The sequence below is a fragment of the Acanthochromis polyacanthus genome, chromosome 6 (genome assembly GCF_021347895.1).
Source record: "Acanthochromis polyacanthus isolate Apoly-LR-REF ecotype Palm Island chromosome 6, KAUST_Apoly_ChrSc, whole genome shotgun sequence".
Classification (NCBI taxonomy): domain Eukaryota; kingdom Metazoa; phylum Chordata; class Actinopteri; family Pomacentridae; genus Acanthochromis; species Acanthochromis polyacanthus.
In genome coordinates this window covers 1,206,258-1,217,109 of record NC_067118.1, presented here as the reverse complement: position 1 = coordinate 1,217,109, position 10,852 = coordinate 1,206,258, and the positions used below count along the sequence as shown (strand labels likewise).

Below are 10,852 nucleotides of genomic sequence, written 5' to 3'. Positions count from 1 at the left end.
TTAGCATTTCTTTTGTTCTGATAAAGTAGTAAAGGTGAGTACTTACCTGAACGTGTTTCTGCTGCAGCAGAAACACGTTCAGGTAAAAAAAAAAGATCTGACAGAACAAGACGACAAAATGAACACAATCAGTCTTCACATGTTTGGTGTTCCTCAGGGGTGAATGTTAGATCTCCTGATGTTTCTGATCATTCTCAGTGATCATTCTCAGTGATCAGCTGATGTTCTGCAGGGTTCTAGCAGAAACTCCAGATTGTTCTGAAGCTGCTGCTGGTTGCTGCATCTCTTGGGATGAGCAGAGATGTGTTTAAACCCCGTCTCTGTGGAATCTTGAGGGTTAAATGTTGGAGTTGCAGACTGAGATCAGATTAAAGTTTTAGGGAGAACATTGAGTCCCGACACGTTCCTCTGCAGACAAAACACAAACTTATCTGAACTTTATTTACAGTGAAACCCAGAGTGCTGACACGTGTCAGCTGCCTACAGCTCAGGTTTTTCAGTCTGTTCAGACGGAGGTCAGTGTTCTGTTAATGTTCTGTTAACGTTCCTGCATTCAGACATGAACCCTCAGTGATGGTGGAACATATTGATCATCCACAGCGAGTCAATACACCATCTCATAAACTGCCGATAAACAGCTGACCTGTGTGAGGTATCCAGATGTTCCAGCGGCTGTTGAATCCACGCTGGATGGTTGATAATCAAACTGTTTTTGAGTTCTGTTTGGATCCTGCAGATATGGAACTAGTTCAGACTAACATAATCAGAATCAGTGATATTCTCTTTAATGATTATTGTGGATGTTTGTTTCAGATCAAAGTGAGTTTAAAGGTGATTTTAAAAGAAACTCTCTGAGATGTTTCTGATCAGTGCTGGAGCTGGAAGCAGAACCGTTCTTCTGCTTGGTTCTGTTTATGTGACGGTTCTGTTGGACTCAGTCTGATCCAGTGGGCAAACATTCAGACTGAATCTGACTGATCTCTGATTTAAAACGTTTTCATAGTTTGATGCTTTTTAATGTTTCAGTGTCAGACTGAAGAAATAACAGATAAGAGGCAGTTATAGCTTTAGTTAACCTGACTCGATGAGGACTAGTTAGTTAGTAGGACTACTGCTAACCCATTCATCTAATTAACTTGACTAGATGAGGACGAGTTAGTAGGACTAGTACTAACCCATTCAGGACTCGTTGAGTATCTGAACACAGCTGATCACTGTTTCATCCCCTGTGATTTAAACTGTAATAAAGTCTGGATGAAGGACTCACTATTATGGTCTGGAAACATACAGCGACATGGTTCTCTACAGACACGAGGTCAGAGCAGCAGAACATGGCATCCTGACGGCCCTGAGAACAGGAAGTGGAGCCGACAGGAAACAGGAAGAAGGAAATGAGCATTGAATAAAAAGGGGAAATGTGGTGTTGAGTTCGGCAAAGATCAGAGCTGCAGCCTGTTTAGACCAGAACCCAAAACCTGCTCCACAAACCATGAAGTCAGAGTGAATTAATGATTCTAATAAAACTAAAACCTGCAGCTGATTCATAACTTCATAACTGATTATTGGTTTCAATAATCAATCGATGATCGCTGCGTCAGTCTGAGTCCTTTCAGACAGAATTCAGCAAACTTGCTGCTGCATTGTCTCAGATTCTGTTCATGCTTTATTTATTTATTTATTTATTTATGTGGAATCAAAATTAAACTCTAAATATTTCTGTCTAAATTTGAAGAATTTCATGTTTTCAGATACGAGCTGTTTTAAATTTTTATGCTAAAAAAACGAGAAGCCATTATCATGGTTCAGTATCTCAGTAAGGTGTTTGGTCGACATGATGCTCCTCTAACATCAACATCTAGATCTCTATGAACATCTGGACCTCTATGAAAATCTAGACCTCTATGAACATCTAGACCTCCGTGAACATCTAGACCTCCGTGAACATCTAGACCTCCGTGAACATCTAGACCTCTATGAACATCTAGACCCCCATGAACACCCGGACCTCTATGAACACCCGGACCTCTATGAACACCCGGAACTCTATGAACACCCGGAACTCTATGAACACCCGGAACTCTATGAACATCTAGACCTCTATGAACATCTGGACCTCTATGAACATCTAGATCTCTATGAACATCTGGACCTCTATGAACATCTAGACCTCTATGAACATCTAGACCTCTATGAACATCTAGATCTCTATGAACATCTGGACCTCTATGAACATCTAGACCTCTGTGAACATCTAGACCTCTGTGAACATCTAGACCTCTGTGAACATCTGGACCTCTATGAACATTTGGACCTCTGTGAACATCTGGACCTCTGTGAACATCTAGACCTCTGTGAACATCGAGACCTCCATGAACACCTAGACCTCTATGAACACCTGGACCTCTATGAACACCTGGACCTCTATGAACACCTGGAACTCTGTGAACATCTAGACCTCTGTGAACATCTAGACCTCCGTGAACATCTAGACCTCCGTGAACATCTAGACCTCCGTGAACATCTAGACCTCCGTGAACATCTAGACCTCTGTGAACATCTAGCCCTCAATGAACATCTAGACCTCTATGAACACCTAGACCTCTATGAACATCTAAACCTCTATGAACATCTAGCCCTCAATGAACATCTAGACCTCTATGAACACCTAGACCTCTATGAACATCTAAACCTCTGTGAATATCTGGACCTCAATGAACATCTAGACCTCCATGAACATCTAGACCTCAATGAACATCTAGACCTCTATGAACACCTAGACCTCTATGAACACCTAAACCTCTATGAACACCTAAACCTCTGTGAACATCTGGACCTCTATGAACACCTAGACCTCTATGAACACCTAGACCTCTATGAACACCTAGACCTCTATGAACACCTAGACCTCTATGAACACCTAGACCTCTGTGAACATCTAGACCTCTGTGAACATCTGGACCTCTGTGAACATCTGGACCTCCGTGAACATCTAGACCTCCGTGAACATCTACACCTCCGTGAACATCTACACCTCCGTGAACATCTACACCTCCGTGAACATCTACACCTCCGTGAATATCTGGACCTCAATGAACATCTAGACCTCCGTGAACACCTAGACCTCTGTGAACACCTAGACCTCTGTGAACACCTAGACCTCTGTGAACATCTAGACCTCCGTGAACATCTACACCTCCGTGAACATCTACACCTCCGTGAACATCTACACCTCCGTGAACATCTACACCTCCGTGAATATCTGGACCTCAATGAACATCGAGACCTCTATGAACACCTAGACCTCTATGAACACCTAGACCTCTATGAACACCTAGACCTCTTTGAATATCTGGACCTCTGTGAATATCTGGACCTCAATGAACATCTAGACCTCCATGAACATCTAGACCTCTATGAACATCTAGACCTCTGTGAACATCTGGACCTCTGTGAACATCTGGACCTCTATGAACATCTAGACCTCTATGAACATCTAGACCTCTGTGAACATCTGGACCTCAATGAACATCTAGACCTCCATGAACATCTAGACCTCTGTGAACATCTGGACCTCTATGAACATCTAGACCTCTATGAACACCTAGACCTCTATGAACACCTAGACCTCTATGAACACCTAGACCTCTGTGAACATCTACACCTCCGTGAACATCTACACCTCCGTGAACATCTACACCTCCGTGAACATCTACACCTCCGTGAACATCTACACCTCCGTGAACATCTACACCTCTGTGAATATCTGGACCTCAGTGAACATCTAGACCTCCATGAACATCTAGCCCTCTATGAACATCGAGACCTCTTTGAATATCTGGACCTCTGTGAATATCTGGACCTCAATGAACATCTAGACCTCCATGAACATCTAGACCTCTATGAACATCTGGACCTCTGTGAACATCTGGACCTCTGTGAACATCTGGACCTCTATGAACATCTAGACCTCTATGAACATCTAGACCTCTGTGAACATCTGGACCTCAATGGACATCTAGACCTCCATGAACATCTAGACCTCTGTGAACATCTGGACCTCTATGAACACCTAGACCTCTATGAACACCTAGACCTCTATGAACACCTAGACCTCTATGAACATCTGGACCTCTATGAACATCTGGACCTCTAAGAACATTTAGACCTCTGTGTTCTCTACTTTATGGAGACAGTACACCACCAAAGGTAAAATATTTTCCATTTTTCTTCCATCTTCAGGTCCAATACATATTTACATTTTTTTTTCAACATGGCGCCTTGTCAGTGGCAGCCAGTTACAGCAGCTCCTGTTAACTCGAGGTGTTTTTAGATAGTTCTTGTAGTTTTTTCTCTTTACTTTTATTGTATTCTTCAAGTGGGTGCATCGCATTTGTACAGAGCAGCAATGAATGTTCAGATGGCGCTTCCCCTACTTTTTTTGCTCTTTTTTTTGGAACTCTTAAGTTTCGCAGCTGGCGACCCACTCAAACGGCGCCATTGTTTACAGTCGCAACCAGCTGTTGGCGCTGAGCCAGGCAAGGCAGTCACGATGGGACAGAGTGAATGACATCCCAGCGGAGCTCCAGAGAACAACGAGAGGATGCAGGGCGGGAGCAAAGCACCGGCAGAAGAGGAGACGCTATAAGCCTTCCGTTCCAGCCGTTATAATGGGAAATGTAAGGTCTCTCCCGAATAAGATGGATGAGTTGGTGGGGCTGACCAGGGAGCAGAAGGAGTATAGAGAGAGCAGCCTATGGGAAAAGCCAGCATGTCGTCATTTGTTACGGTCACGTGGTACAAGACCGCTGCTGGTTGGCAAGAACTGGCAGTAACATAACGGCTTGCTACGAGAACGATATCGGGTTTGAAACAAATACGTAAAGTTATCGCTTTTCATGAATGAAATTGCACATGTATTTACCACAATGGTAATATCATGTGTAGTTGTTAGTTGTACGAAGCGTTCCTTCGCCTGAAGCGATCTCTACACTTTCGGTTTGGTTCAGTGTTGTCATGTGTTACCGATCGCTTTTTAGGCGATGAAAGTTTACTAAAGTCGAATGAAGCATATTCAATAACATCTCCTTAAGCCAGCAGCCTCATATTTGTAACCACATTTGTTTCTGTATGCGTCTAGCGATCGTTTTTTAGAATTGTCCTATTTTCGATCACCAATGCTGTGGGTCTGTTACTGTTACATAGAAGCCATACTGCAGACAAAAAATACAGCAACTTCTTGACGTTTCTTTGACATCTTGTTGAAGATTAACAGAAGATATATTATTTTTAATTCATAATTATATATTTTTGGGTGGGTGAACTGCCCAACGGTGTCAATCAATTAAAAATAAATGTCGGTGAAGGAAATGTCCGGCCACAATGAAGGATCGTCAACCCACACAGTCTTCAAATTGTAGGGATCTGGCAAGGTTTTACCGTTTCCCTGATATCTCAGCTTACTCACGTATCTTTGTCGGGCCTCAGGTGATAAGGATTGAGCATAATCGGACAATTTCACGGAAGGATAGTTCGCATTGTTATCGTCAGCCATTGTTCCTCTGGTTCCTCTTGCCAACCAGCGCGGTAATCACATGACTTCGTGACGTCACTGTTTGTAAACACTGGCGTCTCCCATTGATGTTTATCGAGACATGGCTTAACGAACAGACTCCTGACTCAATCCTAACTCTGGATGGCTTTCATTTTGTCAGAGTGGACCAAGACGTGAAGAAGAGCGGTAAGAGAAAGGGAGAGGGCCTGGCGACGTATGTGAACGAGAGATGGTGTAATGCTGGACACATCAGTGTAAAACAGCGGCTTTGCACTAAGGATGTTGAATTACTGGCAGTCAGTCTGCGTCCGTTCTATCTGCCCCGGGAGTTTTCACATGTAATAGCTGTGACTGTGTACATCCCCCCCTCAGCTGATGCAGAGACAGCTTGTGAACTCATCCACAGTGAAGTGTCCCAGCTGCAAACATCTCACCCTCAGTCTCTTATTATCGTCTCAGGAGACTTTAATCATGCATCGCTCTCTGCTACCCTCCCCACTTTCACACAGTACGTGAGCTGCCAGACCAGAGACAGTAAAACCCTGGACCTACTGTATGCTAACATCAAAGATGCATACAGCTCCTCCCCCTCCCCCCGCTGGGCTGCTCAGATCACAACCTGGTGAGACTGCAGCCCATTTACATACCAAGGGTGAAGAAACAACCCCCCATCATAAGGTATGTGAAGAAGTGGTCTGACGAGGCTTCTGAGGTGCTGCAGGACTGCTTTGAGACCACAGACTGGGATGTGCTGTGTGGTCCACATGGGGAGGACATCGACACACTGACAGACACTATTACAGAATACATTAACTTCTGTGCAGAGAATATCATACCGACCAGGAAAGTACGGTGTTTCTCTGACAGCAAACCCTGGGTGACCTCAGAACTGAAGGCCCTGCTGAAGGAGAAGAGAAGGGTTTTTGGATCTGGGGACAAAGAGGAGCTGAGGAGGGTACAGAAGGAGATAAAAAAGAAGATCAAGGCGGACAAGGCCAGCTACAGGACCAAGATGGAATCTCACCTGCAGGATAACAACACAAGGGAGGTCTGGAAAGACCTGAGATCCATCTCTGGCTACAGCAGAGGCCATGAGAGGAGAGCTGCAGCAGGAGACAGGGAGTGGACCAATGAGCTGAACCGGTTCTTTAACAGGTTTGACTCTGCTTCCCCCCACCCCCCATCAAAGCACTGACCAGCCAGCTCCTTCTTCACACCTCAGCTCTATACCACCAACAGCACCTCTCCTCCTCCCCCCACCCCACACCACCTCTGGACTTCACACACAGCCCCACCACCTCCCCCTGTCTCACCCCCCACCACCACCACCATCACCCCCTCTCCTTTCATCCCCCTCCACCCCCAGCCTCTCCATAACTGCTGATCAGGTGAGATGAGAGCTAAAAAAAGATCAAGACCTGGAAAGCTGCAGGTCCTGATGGAATCGGCTCCAGACTCCTCAGAGACTGTGCAGACCAGCTGTCAGGTGCTGCTCCGCATCTTCAAACTGAGCCTGAGTCTGGAGAGGGTTCCTGTGTTGTGGAAGACTTCCTGCCTGGTTCCTGTCTCAAAGACCAGGAACCCCAGGGAGCCAAACCACTTCAGATCTGTGGCCCTCACTTCTCATCTGATGAAGACCATGGAGAGGATCATCCTCAGGAACCTCCGTCCCCTGGTGAGCCCTAATCTGGACCCACTGCAGTTCGCTTACCAACCGAACACTGGAGTGGATGATGCAGTCGTCTACCTGCTGCACAGATCGCTGACTCACCTGGAGGACACTGGCAGCACTGTGAGGGTCATGTTCTTTGACTTCTCCAGTGCTTTCAACACAATCCAGCCTTCTCTGCTCAGGGTGAAGCTGGAGGGAGCGGGAGTAGACTGTCACCTGGCTGCTTGGACCATCGACTACCTCACCAACAGACCACAGTATGTGAGGCTTCAGGACTGTGTGTCTGATGTAGTGGTCAGCAGCATGGGGGCCCACAGGGGACAGTGCTCTCTCCCTTTCTCTTCTTCCTGTACACATCAGACTTCCACTACAACTCTGGGAGCTGTCACCTCCAGAAATTCTCTGATGATACAGCCATTGTTGGGTGTGTGTCTGATGGGGACGAGCTGGAGAACAGGACAGTCATCTCTGACTTTGTCGACTGGTGTGAGCGGAACCATCTGCAGCTCAACGCCAGTAAGACGAAAGAGATGACCATCGACTACCACAGGAGGAGGACACCTCAGCCTGCACCGGTGAACATCCAGGGTTTGGACATTGAGATAGTGGACTCATACAAATACCTGGGTGTTCACCTCAACAACAAACTGGACTGGTCACACAACACAGAGGTCCTGTACAAGAAGGACCAAAGTCGTCTCCACCTGCTGAGGAGACTGAGGTCCTTTGGAGTGTGCAGGACTCTGCTCCGGACATTCTATGACTCTGTGGTAGCGTCTGCTGTTTTCTATGCAGTGGTCTGTTGGGGAGCAGGGAGCTCTGAAAGGGACAGAAAGAGACTGAACAGACTGGAGAGGAGGGCCGGTTCTGTGCTGGACTGTTCCCTGGACTCCATAGAGGAGGATGTTGGCAAAGCTCACATCCATCAGGGACAACCCCTCTCACCCACTGCATGACACTGTGGAGTCTCTAAGTAGCAATTTCAGTAGTAGACTGAGACTAGGGCTGGCCCGAATAGTGGTTTCTGGCCTCCGAATATTCGGGCCCTATTAAAGACGAATATTCGAATATGAATATGGGGGGGTGGCGGCGTGGCGCGGCGGCGACTTGTGACACAGACGGCCCAAAAATTCGGATCCTTTTTCATTTTTAGAAAGTTCTGGCCAACATTTCCTGATGACAGATTGAACCCAGTGTAAACCGACCTTCGTTGCCTTCGTTTTGTCTTCAGCAGAGGTCTTCAGCATCTTGTCTTGTGTTTATGCAACGAAGTGAAGCACGATGTCAGAGTCGGCAGCCACCCGGCCATTCAGGTGGTGGTAAGAAACAGGAATGGAGGAGCCGAGATGAGCCGAAGAACACGGCGAGATGAGCCGAAGTGGGCCGAAGGCGCAGGGAAGAGACGAGCTCCGAATATTTTCGTCTGGGGGGAGGAGGGAGTGATCACATAGACATATGTGTATATGTATATGTGATCACATGATGAGATGTGCCGATGTGGACCGAAGGCGGAGGGAAGACAGTAACGCCGCATATTCTTTCCGCCCGGTAACATCCGACGGGGGGGGGGGGCGAATATTCGGATACCAAATTAATATCCGGATAGTGCTGTAGGGAACAAATATCCAGATATTCAGGATATTCGGGTCCAGCCCTAACTGAGACACCTAACCTACAATACGGAACACTATCGCAAGTCATTCATTCCATCTGCTATAAGACTTTATAACACCAGCATCACTGGCTGATGTTTACACAAAACTGGACTCTGTCACACAATCCCTCACCACATAATCTGCACAGTTCTCCCGTACTTCACATCATTCCATAAGCCACCTTTCCCATCCTACACTCCTGCACATATTGTGATTGTTATCATGATTATCATTATACTGTTGTTTATTGTTGCTCTACTGTATGATACATGCTGTTGTAACATGGGGAATTTCCCCGGACAAAGGGAGTAATAAAGGATTATCTTATCTTAATAATGAGACTGTGTTCTCTGCTGGATCCATCCTCCTGTTCTGATGGAACTGTTCTGTCTGTTCTCTCCACATTTCATGACGGCTGGTTTGATTTCTGGAGAAACTGAACCATGAAAACGGCTTTACAGGATGTTCGAGGGTAAAAATGTAAAAATTCTGAGATCTGAAAATATAAAATTCTTAAAATTCAGGGAAAAACATTTGACCGTTTTGGGTTCAAAATAACAAATAAATCAAACGAAGAGAATCTGAGATGTTCTATCACCACAGAACTGGTTTAAAGGACGAGTGCAGTGAGACTCAGACCTGCATACGTTCTAACAAACGTTCTCCTCCATCATCACATTCATCCTCCGACATTCCTGCAGAGTCGAGTTCAGACCTGCAGCTGAAGTTCTGTTGGGATAAACTCCAGAACGGTTCCATCTGTTCTTTGTTCTAGTTGTATTTTAGCTTCAGACTGTTTTATTTCTTCTCACCAGCAGATCAAACTATGTCTTCATGCTGCTTTTATTCTCCTCTTCCTGTCCTGTTCTGAACATTTAACCTCCATCTGCTGCAGGTTTGCTCTGCATGATGCTTTAAAGGTTCTGCATTCTCCTGTTGGTGGCATGTGCTGAAGAACCAGAACCACGTCTGGTCACATGACCAGTGAGTCACACAGTAAGAGACAATCAGAGTGAGCCGGAGTGTCAGGTTCTACAGATCCAGGATGCCTGCAGTTCTCTGGATTCACATGAAGCTGGTTAGTAACAAGAGAGGGGCGGAGCTGGCAGCAGGCAACCAATCATAGACAGGGACAGGTGTAGAATTGGAAATCTCTCAGAACACCGCAACTACCTGGAACATCACCTGAAGAACCAGGAAGCAGGTCCAGCAGAGACCAAAACCAGGAAGCAGGTCCAGCAGAGACCAGAACCAGGAAGCAGGTCCAGCAGAGACCAGAACCAGGAAGCAGGTCCAGCAGAGACCAAAACCAGGAAGCAGGTCCAGCAGAGACCAGAACCAGGAAGCAGGTCCAGCAGAGACCAAAACCAGGAAGCAGGTCCAGCAGAGACCAGAACCAGGAAGCAGGTCCAGCAGAGACCAGAACCAGGAAGCAGGTCCAGCAGAGACCAAAACCAGGAAGCAGGTCCAGCAGAGACCAGAACCAGGAAGCAGGTCCAGCAGATCCAGACCTTCTCTGTCAGCAGCTGAACTAAAGCTGAACTCCAGTCAGACATCAGGAGGTGGTTCTACCTGGATCTGGTCTCCAGGTGTTCTGCTTCACTCTGTTCACATTAAAGCAGGTTAAGGAGTCATGTGACTCTTCGGCAGTAAACGGACCAATCAGGTTGCTCCTTCAGTCAGCAGGTAGTTTTAATGTAGAGCGAGGAGGAAAATAAAATGAGGACTTTAAAGTTGTGCTGCTGTAAATGATGCAGGACAGGAATGCTGCTAGAAAACTGCTCATCATGTTAATATATTGATTTTACTGATCAATACAGCTGATTATTGATCAGTGACACATCAGAGCTGTTTAACTTATATACATATATATGTATTCAGGTGAGTCCAGGTGAACAACCTTTAGTGAAACCAGATAACCGAAGACAGCCTGGATTAGTTTAGCCTGCTTCATAGAACACACACCTGGACAGG

General features: G+C 46.2%; 1 long non-coding RNA gene across 3 annotated transcripts; it reads right to left on the bottom strand.

Moving 5' to 3' along the window:
- Window positions 1-2,035: 2,035 nt before the first annotated feature.
- On the bottom strand, window positions 2,036-6,020 carry LOC127534560 (uncharacterized). 3 transcript variants are annotated; one of them, XR_007942733.1, is made up of 5 exons: window positions 3,662-6,020; window positions 3,176-3,247; window positions 2,474-3,067; window positions 2,096-2,167; window positions 2,036-2,059 (listed from the first exon to the last, which is right to left on the bottom strand). It is a non-coding gene; the product is annotated as an uncharacterized LOC127534560 (long non-coding RNA). The 3 variants fall into 3 exon arrangements; XR_007942734.1 differs by having other exon boundaries at window positions 2,492-3,067; XR_007942732.1 differs by lacking the exons at window positions 2,036-2,059; window positions 2,096-2,167 and having other exon boundaries at window positions 2,211-3,067.
- Between the last annotated feature and the right edge of the window lie 4,832 nt (window positions 6,021-10,852).